Source organism: Somniosus microcephalus, chromosome 8 (genome assembly GCF_052327205.1).
Source record: "Somniosus microcephalus isolate GS21.2 chromosome 8, FLI_Smic_1.0, whole genome shotgun sequence".
NCBI classification, from domain to species: Eukaryota; Metazoa; Chordata; class Chondrichthyes; order Squaliformes; family Somniosidae; genus Somniosus; species Somniosus microcephalus.
In genome coordinates this window covers 256,073,088-256,092,944 of record NC_140994.1, presented here as the reverse complement: position 1 = coordinate 256,092,944, position 19,857 = coordinate 256,073,088, and positions in this window count along the sequence as shown.

Genomic DNA, 19,857 nt, shown 5'->3' with positions numbered 1-19,857 from the left:
GTAGGGGATAGTATCATTAGGAGGATAGATAGAGTTCTTTGCAGCCGAGAGCGAGAGTCCCGAAGGCTGTGTTGCCTGCCCGGTGCCAGGGTTAAGGACATCTCCTCTGGACTGGAGAGAAACTTGGAGTGGGAGGGGGAGGATCCAGTTGTTGTGGTCCATGTTGGTACCAACGACATAGACAGGACAAGGAAGGAGGTTCTGCTGAGGGAGTTTGAGCAGCTAGGGGCCAAATTAAAAAGCAGAACCACAAGGGTAATAATCTCTGGATTATTACCTGAGCCACGAGCGAATTTGGCTAGGGCAAATAAAATTAGAGAGTTAAATGCGTGGCTCAAAGACTGGTGTGGGGGAAATGGGTTTTGCTTCCTGGGACACTGGCACCAGTACTGGGGCAGGAGGGAGCTGTTCCATTGGGACGGGCTTCACTTGGCCAGTGCTGGGACTAGAGTCCTGGCGGATCATATAACTAGGGCTGAAGAGAGGGCTTTAAACTAACTAGTGGGGGGGAGGTTCCTAGAGAGCAAATAATAAAAATGACAACAGAGAAGATCATAGACTTAGGTAGCAGTGGGGAAATTAAAAACCAGAGCATGTCAGGAAAGGGCAGAAGGTATGGAGTAAAAGGTAAAGTAATAAAAAGGGCAAAAGCAGGAACTAAGTGTCACAAAACATCTTTGAAAGTTCTCTATCTGAATGCACGTAGCATTCGTAACAAAATAGACGAGTTAATGGCACAAATAACTACATATGGGTATGATCTTGTGGCCATTACAGAAACATGGCTGCAGGGTGACAATGCCTGGGAATTAAACATACCAGGTTATTTAACGATCAGGAAGGACAGGCAGGAAGGAAGGGGAGGTGGGGTGGCTATGTTAATAAAGGAAGGAATCACTGTAATACAGAGAAATGATATTGGGTCAAAAGATCAGGATAATGAAACAGTTTGGGTGGAGGTAAGGAATAATAAGGGGAAAAAAACACTAGTGGGCGTAGTCTATAGGCCTCCGAACAGTGGCAACTCTGTTGGACGGAGTATCAATCAGGAAATAGTTGAGGCTTGTAATAAGGGAACATCTATAATTATGGGGGATTTTAACTATCATATTAATTGGACAAATCAAATTGGGCAGGGCTGCCTTGAGGATGAGTTCATTGAGTGCATTAGGGATGGGTTTCTTGAGCAGTATGTAACTGAACCGACCAGGGGGCAAGCAACCTTAGATCTGGTCCTGTGTAATGAGACAGGATTAATTAAAAATGTCCTAGTAAAGGATCCCCTTGGAATGAGTGACCATAACATGGTTGAATTCCATATTCAATTAGAGGGTGAGAAGGTTGGATCTCAAACAAGCGTGCTAAGCTTGAATAAAGGAGACTATGAAGGTATGAGAGCGGAATTGAGTAGAGTGGATTGGGAAAATAGATTAAAGGGTAAGACGATACATGATCAGTGGTGTACATTTAAGGAGTTATTTTACAACTTCCAAAAAATATATATTCCACTGAGAAGAAAAGGGTGTGAAAGAAAAGACAGCCATCCCTGGCTATGTAAAGAAATTAAGGATAGTATTCGACTAAAAACAAGGGCATATAAGGTAGCCAAATCTAGTGGGAGGATAGAGGATTGGGAAAAATTTAAAAGACAGCAAAACATAACAAAAAGATTGATTAAGAAAGGGAAGATAGATTATGAAAGTAAATTAGCAAAAAATACAAAAACAGATAGTAAGAGTTTTTATAGTTATATAAAAAGAAAAAGGGTGGTTAAAGTAAATGTTGGTCCCATAGAGGATGAGACCGGGAAATTAATGGTGGGAAATATGGAGGTGGCAAAAACACTGAATGAATATTTTATATCAGTCTTTACAGTAGAAGACACTAAGAATATCCCAACACTGGACAAAGAGGGGGCTATAGGGGGGGGAGGAGCTAAACACGATCAAAATCACTAAGGAAGTGGTACTCGGTAAAATAATGGGACTCAAGGCGGATAAATCACCTGGACCTGATGGCTTACATCCTAGGGTCTTGAGGGAAGTGGCGGTTGGGATTGTGGATGCATTGGTAATAATTTTCCAAAACTCCCTGGACTCGGCAAAGGTCCCGGCAGACTGGAAAACTGCTAATGTAACACCCTTATTTAAAAAGGGCAGTAGACAGAAGGCTGGAAACTATAGACTGGTTAGCCTAACATCTGTGGTAGGTAAAATTTTGGAGTCCATTATTAAGGAGACAGTAACAGGACATTTGGATAGTCATAATTTAATAGAACAAAGTCAGCATGGTTTTATGAAGGGGAAGTCATGTTTGACAAATTTGCTGGAGTTCTTTGAGGAAGTAACAAATAGGGTGGATAAAGGGGCACCAGTGGACGTAGTGTATTTAGACTTCCAAAAGGCATTTGACAAGGTGCCACACAAAAGATTATTGCTTAAGATAAAAAATCACGGGATTGGGGGTAATATTCTGGCATGGATAGAGGATTGGCTATCTAACAGAAGGCAGAGACTTGGGATAAATGGTTCATTCTCAGACTGGCAATCAGTAACTAGTGGTGTTCCGCAGGGGTCAGTGCTGGGTCCCCAACTCTTTACAATCTATATTAACGATTTGGAGGAGGGGACCGAGTGTAACATATCAAAGTTTGCAGATGATACTAAGATGGGAGGCAAAGTAGTGAGTGAGGAGGACATAAAAAATCTGCAAGGGGACATAGACAGGCTAAGTAAGTGGGCAGAGATTTGGCAGATGGAATCCAATTCTGGAAAGTGTGAGGTTATGCACTTTGGCAGGAAAAATCGTAGAGCAAGTTATTATCTTAATGGCAAGAAACTGGAAAGTACTGAAGTACAAAGGGATCTGGGGGTCCTGGTGCACAAAACTCAAAAGATTAGTATGCAGGTGCAGCAAGTGATTAAGAAGGCCAATGGAATAGAGTAAGTCATAGAGTCATAGAGTAATACAGCACGGATAGAGGCCCTTCGGCCCATCGTGTCCGCGCCGGCCATCAAGCCCTGTCTAATCTAATCCCATATTCCAGCATTTGGCCCGTAGCCTTGTATGCTATGGCATTTCAAGTGCACATCCAAATGCTTCTTAAATGTTGTGAGGGTTTCTGCCTCCACAACCCTTTCAGGCAGTGAGTTCCAGACTCCAACCACCCTCTGGGTGAAAAAGTTCTTTCTCAAATCCCCTCTAAACCTCCCGCCCTTTACCTTGAATCTATGCCCCCTAGTTATTGACCCCTCTACTAAGGGAAAAAGCTCCTCAGCATCCATCCTATCTATGCCCCTCATAATTTTGTACACCTCAATCATGTCCCCCCTCAGCCTCCTCAGCTCCAAGGAAAACAAACCCAACCTGCCCAGTCTCTCTTCATAGCTGAAGCGCTCCAGCCCTGGTAACATCCTGGTGAACCTCCTCTGCACCCTCTCTAACGCGATCACATCCTTCCTGTAGTGTGGCGACCAGAACTGCACACAATATTCCAGCTGTGGCCTAACCAGTGTTTTATACAGCTCCATCATAACCTCCTTGCTCTTATATTCAATGCCTCGGCTAATGAAGGCAAGTATCCCATATGCCTTTTTTACCACCTTATCCACCTGTTCCGCCGCCTTCAGGGATCTGTGTACTTGCACACCCAGATCCCTCTGACCCTCCGTCTTGCCTAGGGTCTTTCCATTCATTGTGTATTCCTTTGCCTTGTTAGTCCCCCCAAAGTGCATCACCTCGCACTTTTCCGGGTTAAATTCCATTTGCCACTGTTCCGCCCATCTGACCAACCCATCTATATCGTCCTGCAGACTGAGGCTACCCTCCTCGCTATTTACCACCCTACCAATTTTTGTATCATCCGCGAACTTACTGATCATACCCTTTACATTCATATCCAAGTCATTAATGTAGACCACAAACAGCAAGGGACCCAGCACCGATCCCTGTGGTACCCCACTGGCCACAGGCTTCCAGTCACAAAAACAACCTTCGACCATCACCCTCTGCCTTCTGCCACTAAGCCAGTTTTGTATCCAATGTGCCAAGGCACCCTGGATTCCATGGGCTCTTACCTTCTTGACCAGTCTCCTGTGCGGGACTTTATCGAAGGCCTTACTGAAATCCATGTATACCACATCCACTGCGTTACCCTCATCCACACACCTAGTCACCCCCTCAAAAAATTCAATCAAATTAGTCAGACATGATCTTCCCTTGACAAAGCCATGTTGACTATCCCTGATTAATCCTTGCCTCTCCAAGTGGAGACAAATTTTGTCCCTCAGGATTTTTTCCAATAATTTTCCTACCACTGATGTTAGGCTCACTGGCCTGTAGTTCCCCGGTTTTTCCCTACTACCCTTCTTGAATAATGGTACTACATTAGCGGTTCTCCAGTCCTCTGGCACATCCCCTGTGGCCAGAGAGGTCCTGAATATATGTGTTAGAGCCCCCGCAATCTCCTCCTTTGCCTCACACAGCAGCCTGGGATACATTTCATCCGGGCCTGGGGATTTATCCATTTTTAGGCCAGCTAAAACCGCCAATACCTCCTCCCACTCGATGTTAATATGTTCGAGCATATCACAGTCCCCCCGCCCTATTTCAATGTCTACATCGTCCTTCTCCATAGTGAAAACAGATGCAAAAAATTCATTTAGAACCCCTCCTACATCTTCCGGCTCCACACACAGATTGCCACTTTTGTCCCTAATGGGCCCTATTTTTTCCCTAGTTATCCTCTTACCCTTAATATACTTATAAAACATCTTCGGATTTTCCTTTCTTTTGCTTGCCAGTGTTATTTCATGGCCCCTCCTTGATCTCCTAATTTCTTTTTTAAGTATCCCCCTGCACTTTTTGTACTCCTCTAGGGCTTCCTCCGTCTTTAGCCTTTTGTATCTACCAAAAGCCCTCCTTTTTTTCCTAATCCATTCTCGTATATCCCCTGACATCCAAGGTTCCCTGTGGTTTTTGGAACCACCCTTGACCTTTACGGGAACATGTTGCCATTGTATGATCTCAATCTCCCTTCTGAAAGCCTCCCATTGCTCCGATGCGGATTTTCCTACAAGTAGCTGATCCCAGTCCATTTTGGCCAGATCCTGCCTTATCCTATTAAAATCGGCCTTCCCCCAATTTAGAACCTTTATTTCCGGCCCATCCCTGTCCTTTTCCATGGCCACCTTAAATCTTACCATATTATGGTCACTATCACCAAAGTGCTCACCTACTAGCACTTTTTCCACTTGGCCGGCCACATTCCCTAGAATTAGGTCCAGTACCGCCCCCTCTCTTGTAGGACTTTCTACATGCTGGCTCAAAAAGCTCTCCTGGATGCACTTTAAGAATTCTACACCCTCTGAGCCTTTCACACTCTGACTATCCCAGTTAATATTGGGGAAGTTGAAATCCCCCATTATTATTACCCTATTACTTGCACATTTCTCTGAGATTTGCCTACATATCTGTTCCTCTATCTCCCCCTGACTGTTTGGAGGCCTATAGTACACTCCCAGCAAAGTGCTTGCCCCCTTTTTGTTTTTAAGCTCCACCCATATGGCCTCATTAGAGGACCCTGCTAATATATCATCCCTCCTTACTGCAGTAATTGACTCCTTAATTAATATTGCGACACCCCCTCCTCTTATACCTCCCCCTCTGTCTCGCCTGAAGATTCTGTACCCCGGAATATTGAGCTGCCAGTCTTGCCCTTCCCTCAACCATGTCTCCGTGATAGCAACAATATCATACTCCCATGTGTTTATCAACACCTTCAGTTCATCCACCTTATTCGCAAGACTCCTTGCATTAAAATAGATGCCATCCAGCCTTGCCCTTATATATTTGCCTTGTCTACCAAGCTGACTTGTTTTTTTCTCTATAATTGGCAGCACATCCCCCCCTATTTCAGCTCGTTGAATGTTGGCTTTCATTGCTAGGGGGATAGAATATAAAAGTAGGGAGGTATTGCTTCAGTTGTACAAGGTATTGGTGAGACCGCACCTGGAATACTGCGTACAGTTTTGGTGTCCATACTTAAGAAAGGACATACTTGCTCTCGAGTCAGTACAAAGAAGGTTCACTCGGTTAATCTCGGGGATGAGGGGATGGACATATGAGGAGAGGTTGAGTAGATTGGGACTCTACTCATTGGAGTTCAGAAGAATGAGAGGCGATCTTATTGAAACATATAAGATTGTGAAGGGGTTGGATCGGGTGGATGCGGGGAAGATGTTCCCGATGATGGGTGAAACTAGAACTAGGGGGCATAGTCTTAGAATAAGGGGCTGCTCTTTCAAAACTGAGATGAGGAGGAACTACTTCACTCAGAGGGTGGTAGGTCCATGGAATATGCTGCCCCAAAAAGCTGTAGAAGCTACATCATTACATAAATTTAAAACAGAAACAGACAGTTTCCTAGAAGTAAAGGGAATTAAGGGGTACGGGGAGCGGGCAGGAATTTGGACATGAGTGTAGGTTCGGATCGGTCATGGCCCTGTGGGTAGCGGAGCGGGCCCAGGGGCCGTGTAGCCTGATCCTGCTCCTATTTCGTGTGTCTAATTCTGTTAGATTCAGGAGATAGTTCTCTGATAGTGGATTGGCGGTTAGGATCAGATCAGCCATGATCTTATTGAATGGCGGAGCAGGCTCGAGGGGCCGATTGGCCTACTCCTGCTCCTATTTCTTATGTTCTTATGTAATGAGTAATTACAGGCCAGTCAGCCTAAATTCCGAGGGACAGTACTAATTGTCATTTAGAGAGGCACGGATTAATCAAGGACAGTCAGCATGGATTTGTTAAGGGAAAGTCTTTTCTGACTAACTTGATTGAAATTTTTGAAGCGGTAACAAAGAGGGTCGATGCGAGTAGCTCATTTTATGTAGTTTACATGGATTTTAGCAAGGCTTTTGACAAAGTCCTACATGGCAGACTGATCAGAAAAGTAAGTGACAGGAAAGTGAGAGTAGTGGTGAACGGTTGTTTTTCAGACTGGAGGAAGGTGTACAGTGGTGTTGCCCAGGGGTCGGTTCTAGGACCACTGCTTTTCTTGATATATATTAATGACTTGGACTTGGGGCACAATTTCAAAATTCGGAGACGACACAAAACTTGGAAGTATAGTGAACAATGAGGAAGATAGTCATAGACTTCAAGAAGACATAGACAAGCTGGTGGAATGGGTGGACACATGGCAGGTGAAATTTAATGCAGAAAAGTGAGAAGTGATACATTTTGGTAGAAAGAATGAGGAGAGGCAATATAAACTAAAGGGTACAATTCTAAAGGGGGTGCATGAACAGAGAGACCTGGGGGTATATGCGCACAAATCATTGAAGGTGACAGGGCAGGTTGCGAAAGTGGTTAAAAAAGCTTACGGGATCCTGGGCTTCATAAGTAGAGGCATAGAGTACAAAAGCAAGGAAGTTATGATAAACCTTTATAAAACATTGGTTTGCCCTCAACTGGAGTATTGTGTCCAATTCTGGGCACCACACTTTAGGAAGGATGTGAAGGCTGTAAGATTCGCAAAATTGATATTGTATTAATAAGGGTCGAATGGCAGAAGAGGCCATGATTTTAAAGACTGTTTTAAAAGAAGCCCAGGAAAAAGGGGCATTCAAAATGGCCGCCAGACCCCGTGACCAACTTATTGGGACACTTTAAAATGATTCCTGCAGTCCTCAGACAGCTTTGTGGATTCAACCCACAGTAGGTTCTGGAAGCCGTTTCTGAGAGAATGAAACCAGACACCCACACATACATAAAGATTGGATGCAGATCCAGTCAGATCGGCCTGTAGATAAAGGCCATCTAAATGTTTACCCAGACAAAGGGGAACAGTTCCATTATTCATAATGAACGCATCAAGGACCCGTTAAAGACATCAAGAAGACATTAAAAACAATGAAGGTCATTCCAGACCAGAGATGGCCCGTTACCAGCCATCCAAGAACAGTTTAAAATATAATAACTACCCCGTTGTGCAACCAGCCCGCCAAAATTAAAACAAAAGACTAACCTGATTTGGCGCGAGGTAAGGGCTTCTGCTGAGAAGTATAATTGGGAGACACCGGGGGTAGGAAAAGGAGGAGGCTTCATGTTAGGTATTGGAAGAAAGAGGTTCGTTTCTTCATCATCTTTGTGGGATCTTCAGTAATAGCCGTTACCTTCGATAGCAGCTGGAGTTCAGAGAAGAAGACAGTTCGAGCCGGCGTCCCGCCCCGGGGTAAAACATAGGGAGATCATCGACCAACCCTGGGCCGTTGACAAAACGGGAGGTAGTAAAAAAATACTGAAGAAACCTATATGAAAGCTGGCTAGGGGCTTCCAACCGTGGTCAAGCAGATGATCTCCGCCGACATCCAGGCCCATCAGTGTCCAGCCTGTCCGTGACCTTCACCTCGAGAAAGAGAGTGAGGTGTGGCGCAGCCCGCTGTGGCTCCACTGACCACGAGGAAACAGGACACCTGAGGGGATCAAAACGCAGACCTGTTTCAAAACTCTATACTTTTCCAACTGGATTGGTGAGCATGTTTCTGGCCCTTCATAATCGGATCTAGATAGGTTAAAGGGGGTGGTCATTTTGGGTATAATTAACATGAGTTGTTGTCCCTCGATGTTCCGTGTGTTTCCCCATTTTATGATGATCTTTGTAAGGTTTAATATGCCTGTATCCATTTTAGTTAGTACTGTATTGTTATGATTTGTTTTTCCCTCCCATGTACCCTCTTATTTGCTTGCATTTGATTTGTTTTTCCTTATACAATAAAATATTTCATTTCATTAAACCTGGTCTATAAGAGTATTCTCTACATTGTAGTTCCTGCACCTAATTCCAGTGTCTAGAATCTAAGGGGTGAGTGGGTCGAACCACTCAAGGTTTTTCTGTGCAAGAGAGAGAGAGAGAGAGAGAGAGAGGCCTCTGCGATCTGCGAATCTCTAGAGAGAGCAAAACCCCTTACAAGGCCTTAGAGTGGGTGCAGAAAAGATTTAAGAGAATGATTCCAGGGATGAGGGATGTACGAAAAGCTAATATTTAGAGATACTTAGTAGACGAGAATTATATACATATAAATTCAAGTGTAGCCATTGACCAAATAATATTACAGGAAATTCTCGTTTAAACGGCACCTAAATATCTGAAATTCTCTATTAACCGGCAAAATTCATACTCCGAAAACAACACCTCAATAACCTGCAATGTTGCCGAGTCCGAGTCTCCCACGGTGGCCAAGTTAGTCAGTGGGGGTAGTTTTCCAAACTGCCACTACTCGGCTTCTTGGCGCAGTCAGAAGTCCGAACACCTCAATAACAGGAGTCTGACTCTCCTGCGCTGCCGGTAGTCTCTTCCGATCCGCCATTTTTCTGTTTACTGTATAAGTTTTGTTTTACTGTTAAGTAATTGAAGTGTTATGGATTACCCTCAACTGGCAGTGCTGTACTTAATCAAGCATCTTCCACCATCCATTTAACACAACATTCTGTAGGTGAGTACCCAATTACTGTATACTGCACATTTATTGATTTTTTTTATTTTTGTTTGTTAAAAATAGCCTCGGTAGATAACCCTCTCCGTCATCCGGAATTTTTAATCAACCGGCACCATCCCGGTCCCATCGGTGCCGGATACCAAAGAGTTTCCTGTACCCACAATTACTCCTGGGTAACTAATAAGCTAAGATTTGAACCCCTTAGTTCAGGGGAATGGAAGAGCCGGTTTCCCACGCATGGGCAGTGCATGCAGGAAACCGGCACTTCCATTGGGCCTACGGGTGAGTACCCCGTGCATACTCACCCGTGGAGACCCGAATTTCTGGGCCGCACCAATACTGATGTAATAGAAGGCAGGTCAAGTAATTTAGAGATATTTAGAGATACTTAGTAAACGAGAATTATATACATATAAATTCAAGTGTAGCCATTGACCAAATAATTTTACCCATAATTACTCCTGGGTAACTAATAAGCTAAGATTTCTTCAGAGTGCAGCTTCAAGGACGGTCAAAAGCAGTTTAACTAAGCTTTGATAACAAACAGCCACAGGCTGCGAGTGAAGGTTAAATTGCTAAAAAAAAAAATCATATTATGATGCTAAGTAGAAATTAGAATTCGCTTACCAAAACTAATTGCAACAATATTTAAAGGATAATTACTATAAGGACATAAAATGAGAGAGATCATGGAGAAAATGAGAGAGATCATGGAGATAAAGTATTTATGTGGTTGATTAAAGTGAGATAGTCTGGATACCTCAAGACTAGTGAAACAGCGCTGATATGGGCCCTTGGTACAAAGGCCTTATACCAGGGGGGCAGGAAATGAATGAGATATGGTAAATTCCAATGGGGTGAAAAACTATAAACAAGATAACAAGACAGCGGGATAGATTTGACAGAAAAATACTGGATAGGCAGGATGCCACCTTAGTCTGAGTGACAATGGTATTTTGACCATTAAAACCAATCAAAAAAGGTGATTTTGTTAAACACCATATATGGACACTGGCCAAACCAACTTTTGATAAGAAAAGGGTTAAAACCTCGATACTCAAAGAACTTCACACAGACGTATTGCGAGAACAAAGGAACAGACTTAAGACGACGTCATCTGTGTCCGAGAGGTTCCAGAGGCCAAGGGCTGCGAGCTACTCGTTAAAACTATCGCCTTTTGTTAAGTATTGATTACGCTGTAAGCTTAATAAATCTTGATCTATTGCTCAAACCTACTGGCTGCTGCCTATTGGTGTCTTGTCCAAGAACTCAGAGATCATTTAAGATATTACAGAATCATAGAATGGTTACAGCACAGAAGGAGGCCATTTGGCCCGTCGAGCCCGTGCCGGCTCGTGTGGAAGAGCACTTCAGCTAGTCCCACTACTCCCCCCCTTTCCCCGTAGCCCTGCAAATGTTTTCCTTCAGGTACGTAGCCAATTCCCCTTTGAAAGCCACGATTGAATCTGCATCCACCACCCTTTCAGGCAGCGCATTCCAGATCCTAACCACTCATTGCGTAAAAAAAGTTTTTCCTCATGTCGCCTTTGGTTCTTCGGCCAATCACCTTAAATCTGTATCCTCTGGTTCGCGACCCTTCCGCCAATGGGAACAGCTTCTCCCTATCTACTCTGTCTAGACCACTCATGATTTTGAACACCTCTATCAAATCTCCTCTCAACCTTCTCTGCTCTAAGGAGAACAACCCCAGCTTCTCCAATCTATCCATGTAACTGAAGTGTCTTATCCCTGGAATCATTCTCGTCAATCTTTTCTGCTCCCTCTCTAAGGCCTTCACATCCTTCCTAAATTGCAGTGCCCAGAATTGGACACAATACTCCAGTTGGGGCCAAACTAGTGTTTTATAAAGGTTCATCATAACTTCCACACTTTTGTACTCTATACCTCTATTTATGAAGCCCAGGATCCCGTAAGCCATTTTAACTGCTTTCTCAACCTGCCCTGCCACCTTCAACGATTTGTGCACACATACCCCCAGTTCTCTCTGCTCGTGCACTCTCTTTAGGATTGCAACATTTAGTTTATATGTCCTCTCCTCATTCTTTCTACCAAAATGTATCACTTTGCACTTTTCTGCATTAAATGTCATCTGCCACATGAGTGCCCATTTCACCAGCCTGTCTATGTCTTCTTGAAATCTATCACTCTCCTCCTCACTGTTAGCATGCGCTAAAACCCGGCACTTGCTATCTGTCAAGAATGCTCTTGACAGATCGGACGCCTACCCTGGAGAAGGGCCTCTGCGGGGGCGGGGGGGGGGAGAGTTCCGCTTTCACAGAAACAGAATCACAGAAACCCCACAGTGCAGATAGAGGCCATTTCGGCCCATCGAGCCTGCACTGACACATATCCCACCCGATCCCCGTAACCCCTACACCAACACATATCCCACCCTATCCCCGTAACCCCACGTATTTAATCCCCCTAACACTAAGGGTCAATTAATCATAGCCAAACATCCTAACCCGCACATCTTTGGACTGTGGGAGGAAACCGGAGCACCCGGAGAAAACCCACGCAAACACGGGGAGAATGTGCAAACTCCACACAGACAGAGCCTGCAGAGCCTCTGCCCACTGAAAACCCTTAGAAATCTTATGCCTGGTAAAAGCAGCATAAGGCCTGCTTTTACAAGCATAAGAGTTTAAAATAATAAAAAATAATTTTTTTTCACTCATTTAAAATTTTTAAATAATTTTAAAAAAGCTAAGTTTATTTGTAGCCCCGTAAAAAACTTCAATTATCTTTTTCAAAAAATTAATTTTTTGCTTAAAATGTTTTATTTAATGTAATTTTAACTAATTTTGAATACGTGATTTAAAAAAACTGTGTTTAATGTTTAACTGTGGTTTTTTAAGTGATCCCCATTCACACTTTTGACAGATCTGTGCGGAGAGACCTGTCAAAAGTGTGAAGGGGGATTCCCTTCTTTGATTGGTTCCCCATGGCCCACGTGATCCCAGGGACGCTTGCGAGCCGCCTGTGCCCCTGTGATACCTGGGCCTTTGCGCATTTCATAGAGCAGAGGCCCGGGATCGCAAGCCTCTGGACCTACGGAGCCAGCAGGTAAGTGTGTAGCTTTTTTCCGATCGGAGGCACCCGCACACAGGAAGCCTCCGATCGGAAAATCCGGCCCATTAACATATCCAAGTAAGGTTAAACATGACAGTGCGTTGTGACCGTCAGGCTGTGGGTTCAAGTCCTACTCCAGAGACTTGAATGCAAAAATCCAGGCTGACACTCCCAGTGCAGTACTGAAGGAGTGCTGCACTGTTGGCGATGCCGCCTTTCAGGTGAAAGGTTAAACCGAGGCTCCGCCTGCCTTCTCTGGTGGACGTAAACATCCCCGGCATTATTTTGAAGAAGAGCAGGGGAGTTCTCCCTGGTGTCCTGGCCAATATTTATCCCTCAACCAACATCAATCACTAAAAAAACAGATTACCTGGTCATTACCGCATTGCTGTTTGTGGGAGCTTGCTGTCTGCAATTTGGCTGCTGTGTTTCCTTCATTACAGCAGTGATTACATTTCAAAAGAGCTTTGGGACGTTCTGAGGTCGTGGAAGACATAATACAAAAGCAAGTTCTTGATTTAATATTAGTATTCATTTCAATTGGTAGAAAAGCTTTCTCTTCTGGGCTAATAATAATAATAATAATCAACTTTATTGTCATTGTTAGTGCACAAGTGCAGTACAACGAAACGTAGGCTTGCGGCTCCCGAGAGTGTACATTTGGAGACATTTAAACATACAACATTCATTTGGCTTGTAATACATTAACATAAACATAATAAAGTGCATTGGCAGATGTGCAGGCTTTAGAGTTTATTTGTGGAGTTCAGTAGGATGACAGCCCTGGGAAAGAAGCTGTTCCTAAATCTGGTCGTTCAGGTGCGAATGCATCTGTAGCGTCTCCCAGATGGCAGGAGGGTGAACAGACTGTGGCTGGGGTGGGTAGGGTCTTTGATGATGGTCCGTGACCTCCGTAAACAGCGTTTCTGGTATATGTGCTCTATGGTCGGTAGCCGCACATATACCAGAAACGCGAGGGAGATTAGTCTGAGTCCCAACTTGTCCTGGGTCCCCAACCGTGATCACTTTCCAGTGATCCCTGCAGGAAAGTCCACGTATATGGGCATGAGGCAGGGATTTGGTGCCACCATGTTGGAATAGCCTTTCCTACACCCACTTTCTGGGCTCATACATTGTAATGTATTGTGGTGATTATTCTTGTTTTATAAGAAGCATTGTAATTGGTTGCCTGTTTTCCTGCCTTGAGATATATGCTGTAAACCTATTGGTTAGTTGATGTCATGTGACCTGTGGTGGCCATCTTAAATTCAGTTCTCCACAGTCTGGTTGAGACTGGGAGCTTAATATGTGCTGCTGGTTTTTAAGGTTAATAAAGCCTAGCTTTTGAAAGGCAACTTACTTTTCATTTCAATTTATTAACCTTTTGCTATAATGGAACAATATCTTCGATTTCTTCGACCGGAACGATTTAATGCTGACCCTAATTCTGCAGGAGTGGATGATCAATGGAAACATTGGTATCGTACATTTAAAAACTTTTTGGGTGTGTTGGATCAGCAATCTCTGAAGTTGGATATACTAATCAACTACATTGCTCCGGATGTGTACAAGTATATTTTGGACTGTGAAACTTATGAATTGGCTATTGCTACGTTGGAAAAGATTTTTGTTAAACCCAAAAATGAGGTATTTGCACGTCACCTTTTATCTGCCCGTAGGCAGCAGGCGGGAAAATCCTTGGATGCCTATTTACAGGCACTCCGGCGCCTTGGTGCTGACTGCAATTATCGGGCCGTGTCTGCAGAAGAATATAGGGAAGAGTCGGTACGGGATGCATTTATTAATGGATTACTGTCTAGATCAATTCATCAGCGATTATTAGAAAATAAGACCTTGGATCTTAAGAGTGCTTTTGAGCAAGCCTCTACATTGGATTTGGCTCAGAGAAGTTCGGATTCTTATGCTCCCTTTGATCGGCCTGCGACCGTGGTTTCGGCAGTTCCGGATGAAAGGGAATTATGTGGATTTAATAGGAGTGGTTTACCAGATTCCGAAACAGTTTCTACTTCGGCAGCTGTTGCCTCTGGGATTCAGAAGTGTTATTTCTGCGGTAACGCCCGGCACCCCCGTTTGAAGTGCCCTGCCGGGGAGGCTGTGTGTAGTAAATGCGGCAAGGGAGGTCATTACGCATGTGTTTGTAAATCGGTTGCCTCCTCTGCGACCATTCAGCCTTTAGATAGGGCGTTTATTGCATCAGTTTCTGCCGCCTTTTCCCATGGCCTAAACAAAGCTATAGTTATGGCCCAAGTTAATGGGTTAGAAGTGAAGGCTCTTATAGATACGGGCAGTACTGAGAGCTTTATAAGTCTTCAGTTTGTGAGGGAGAAGCGTTTGAAAATTTCACCTGTTTCCTATCAGGTGTGTATGGCTCAGACGACTCTCACCTCACAAGTAGCTGGTTGTTGCCTTGTGAAATTAATTCTTTTAGGTAATACGTATACTGATATACGCCTATTTGTTCTGCCTAATCTCTGTGCGGATATTTTGATTGGTCATGATGTGCTTCAATTACATGAGTCCCTCAGTCTTTCTTTCAGAGGAACTAAGCCACCTTTGTCTATTTGTGGATCAACTTCTTTATCCATTTCTCCATTATCATCTTTTACCAATTTGATGTCGGACTGTAAGCCAATTGTTACCAAGTCAAGAAGGTATAGCAGTCAGGATAAAGAATTTATTAATCTTCATAATGCTTTGTGCCATCCTGGTGTTACGAGGATGATACACTTCGTACGCAGTAAGAAATTGCCCTTTTCAGTTGAAGACGTCAAGCGGATGACTTCGTCATGCTCTGTTTGTGCCCGGTGTAAACCAAATTTCTCTAAGCTTCAACGAGTTCATCTTATAAAGGCTACTTTTCCCTTTGAATGCCTGAGCATTGATTTTAAGGGGCCCCTTCCTTCAACGACTCAGAATCGATATATATTTACCATTGTGGATGAGTTTTCAAGGTTCCCTTTTGCTTTTCCTTGTGCAGATGTATTAGCTGCTACAGTTATTAAATGTCTGACTCAACTTTTTGTCATCTTTGGGATGCCTGTATATATCCATTCAGATCAGGGAAGTTCTTTTATGTCTTCCCAGTTGAAGGAATACTTCCAGAGTCGGGGAATTTCTACTAGCAGAACTACCCCGTATAATCCCCAGGGTAATGGACAGTGCGAACAATACAATGGGGTGATCTGGAAGGCAGTTATGTTGGCTTTGACATCTCGGAACCTTGAGAATACACAGTGGGAAATGGTATTGCCTGATGCCCTGCATTCCATTAGATCATTGCTTTCAACGGCTACTAATGTGACTCCCCATGAAAGGCTCTTCAACTATCTGCGGAGATCCACTACGGGATATTCGGTACCTTCATGGCTTACTATGCAGGGACCTGTGCTGCTCCGACGCCATGTTAGACTGTCAAAGTATGATCCTTTAGTGGAGGAGGTGGAGCTATTGGAGGCAAATTCCCAATATGCTCACATTCGATTCCAAGATGGGAAAGAAAGTATGGTTTCAGTTAAAGACTTAGCTCCTTGTGGTGGCCAGCCCTCTTCTGAGGATATTAACAATAGTCATAATTTAGATAATGTTGATGTTGTCACAGATGCTACGAATATTTCCAATCCTATTGCAGACATTTACAATTCTCTTAGTCTGCCCTCGATGGATGTTCATGACCCTCCCAGTTTACCTTCTAATGGGACTTCCAATTCAGGAACTGTTGATAATCAGGATATTGATAGCCTCCCTGCAGAAGATATTTCTGTGTCTCCTGGTGTGGGAGGGCAAGGAACTTTACCAAGGTTAAGAAGGTCGACACGAACAAGATATCCGGTTGACCGATTAAAAATGGACTTTTAAAATAATTTGATAGTAAAATTAAAAAATTGTTGAAATATTATACATGTATTGTTTTAGCCATAAATAATTAATTGTAAATTGTAAAGGCTACCTGGGTCGAAGTATATTTTAAAAGGAGGGGTGAATGTGGTGATTATTCTTGTTTTATAAGAAGCATTGTAATTGGTTGCCTGTTTTCCTGCCTTGAGATATATGCTGTAAACCTATTGGTTAGTTGATGTCATGTGACCTGTGGTGGCCATCTTAAATTCAGTTCTCCACAGTCTGGTTGAGACTGGGAGCTTAAGATGTACTGCTGGTATTTAAGGTTAATAAAGCCTAGCTTTTGAAAGGCAACTTACTTTTCATTTCATGTATTATCACATGGTATGTCACATGGTTTGGTATCAGCATGCTCATTTCGCTCTGGCCTAATAAAGCAAGCACATGGACTAGCAACTCATCCTGTCCCTGTCCTTCATTTGTTCTATCCACATATGTTACATTTTGGCGACGAGGATGGGATCCCAAAGCCAATTTTAGGGATCATGGAGGGACACAGTGTTCAACCTTCAAGTGGAAAAGTTTAAGGTGAATTTGTGGCTCCTAAACTGAATTTATGCGATGTTTTTCTGTTAATGCTGATGCAGAATCGTCTGTGCTTCGCCTTCATGTGTATGTATACACAGCAACAGCGGCCTTGATTCTCACAGGTACACAGGTAGCGTGCTGAGTCACTGTTTGACGGGATCGGGACAATCATGGCCGCACCTACGGGATTCATCGGAAGCCTCGGCATATATGACCGAGCTCGCGAACCATTCCGTTCTTACATTGAGCGGATGGAGATGTTTTAAGGCCAATAACATTATTGAGACCGAAGGTGCAGATGAGAATGTTCAAGCTCAAAATAAAGTAATTAGTGAACGTAAAAAAGCAATTTTTCTAACGGAGAGCAAGCCAGATGTCTACGGAACTTTGACAGACCTACTTGCATCAGGCAAAGCGAAGGCTGCGTCATTTGAAGATATTGTCGAGAAACTCGAGGACCATTTCGACCCAAAGCCATTAGAAGTAGCAGAGAGCTATAAGTTTGGTATCAGAAACCAAAAACAAAGTGAAACCATCAGTGAGTACACTGTAGCTCTTAAAAACCTGTATGTGAATTGTTAGTTCGGCACATTTTTGGATCGTTCGTTGCGAGATAAGTTTGTGTGTGGACTGGTGGATTGACGCACACAGTCCAAGTTACTGAACATTCTGAACCTAACGTTTGACATAGCATTCAACATTGCCCTATCTATGGAGATGGCATCTAAGAATGCTAGGGCGCTCCGTCCAACTCAAGTGACTAGTGCAGTTGAGGTCTACAGCCTGTAGGATTCGCAAAATTGAACATTTGTCCTATAAGGGTCGATTGGCAGAAAAGGCCTTAATTTTAAAGGCTGTTTTAAAAGAAGCCCAGAGAAAGGGGCACACAAAATGGCCACCAGACCCCGTGACCAGCTTTTTGGGACATTTTAAAATGGTTCCTGCAGTCCACAGACAGCTTTTGTGGATTCAGCCCACAGTAAGTTCTGGAATGCAATTTCGGAGAATGCGAAACCAGACAGAACCCCATACATATGGATTGGATGCAGATCCAATCAGATCGGCCTGTAGATAAAGGCCATCAAAATGTTTACCTAGACAAAGGGGAAAAAGCTTCCAATTCAAAGGGGAACATCAAGACCCATTAAAGACAATACAAGGTCATTCCAGACCAGAGATGGCAGTTACCGGCCATCCCGAAGGTACTTTAAACACAAAGACTGCCCCGCTGTGCTACAAGCCCGCCAAAAGTTAAACAAAGACTAACCTTGATATGGCGGGAGATAAGGGCCTCCATGAAAGGTATAACTGGAGTCCTGGGGTAGCGCTGAGGAGGGAATTCGGATCGGAGACCATCGGGTTTTGGTAGCCATTGAGGAGCATCAGCATCGGGAGAGACCAGTGCAGATCATTTTTGAGAGATTGCTCGGGGGTCCGCAGAAGGCCTGTTCGGACTCGGAAGAAGAAGACGAGACCCGGGGTAGTTATCAGGAGATCATCGACAAAAACCCCGGGCTGTTGACGAGACGAGAAGACAGTTGGCGAAGAGGAAGAAAACGAAACGCCTTACAGAACAGGTAGCCACCAGCGTCGTGTGCAGGAGCACGGAGAAATCGAGACTGTGACCACCATCGTTGTATGAAGGAGCACCGAGAAGACAGCTGGTGGGCGAAACGATGGACGGCAAGTCCTGCTGAATTAAGGTGGCCGAGACGCCATTAGCTTGGGCAGCCCGCTGCGCCTACAGCCCAACGACCACGTGACAACGGCAGGCCCGAGAGAGAGCACCAAGTAAAGAACCCCAACCCAACCGCAGTTTTGGATTGGTGAGCATGTTTCTGGCCCCTCATAATCTAATCTAGCTAGGTTTAGGGGGTGGGCATTTTAGGGGATAATTAACAATGAGTTGTTGTCCCTCGATGTTCCGTGTGTTTCCCCAATTCATGGTGACCATTGTAAAGTATGATATGCCTGTATACATATTGGTTAGTACTGTATTATGATTTGTTTTTTTCCTCCCATGTACGTTATTGGCTTACATTCAATTTTTCCTTTATGCAATAAAATTTCATTTTGTTTCATTAAACTTGGTCTATAGAGTATTCTCCGCATTGTAGTTCCTGCCTCAAAGTCCAGTGTATAGAACCTAAGGGGTGAGTGGGTCGAACCACTCGGTAAATTACTGTGCAAGATAGAGAGGCCTCTAGAGCGAGAGAGAGAGAGACCTCGATGATCAAAACCCCTTACAAGTCACAAAGTCACCGCCAAACCTAAAGCTGTGAGACTGATTCAAAAGCATGTCGGTGAGAGCAGTTCAGTGAATTGTTATCGCTGCAATGGAAATCACTCACCACAGTCCTGCCAATACAGAAATGCGAAGTGAATTCACTGCCAGAAGCAAGGCCATATTGCAACAGCTTGCAGATCTCGATCTAAAGCAGGAAGTAAGAACCATTCTAATGGCAATGCAAAGCAGTGACAACAAAAGGGAGGAGCTCACAATATTGAAGTGAACACACCTGATGTTGAAGTACTAGGCATCTACAGTATCTATGCGACTAGCGGCCACACTAACAGTCGTGAGAAAGACTTCTGTACAAATCCTTTGATTAACGAGCAATATATTCATATATGTATTGACATGGCGGTGGACTGGCCATCATGAGCAAGGACACATATGAGAGTAAGTTTAATCAAGTACCACTTACAAAGTGGACCGTAGAGTTAAAAACCTACTCCAGAGAAACCCTAGAGATGTGGAGAAAAGAATGTACAGTTCAACACAATGGCCAGTCAGTAAAGCTGCCAATTATTGTAGCG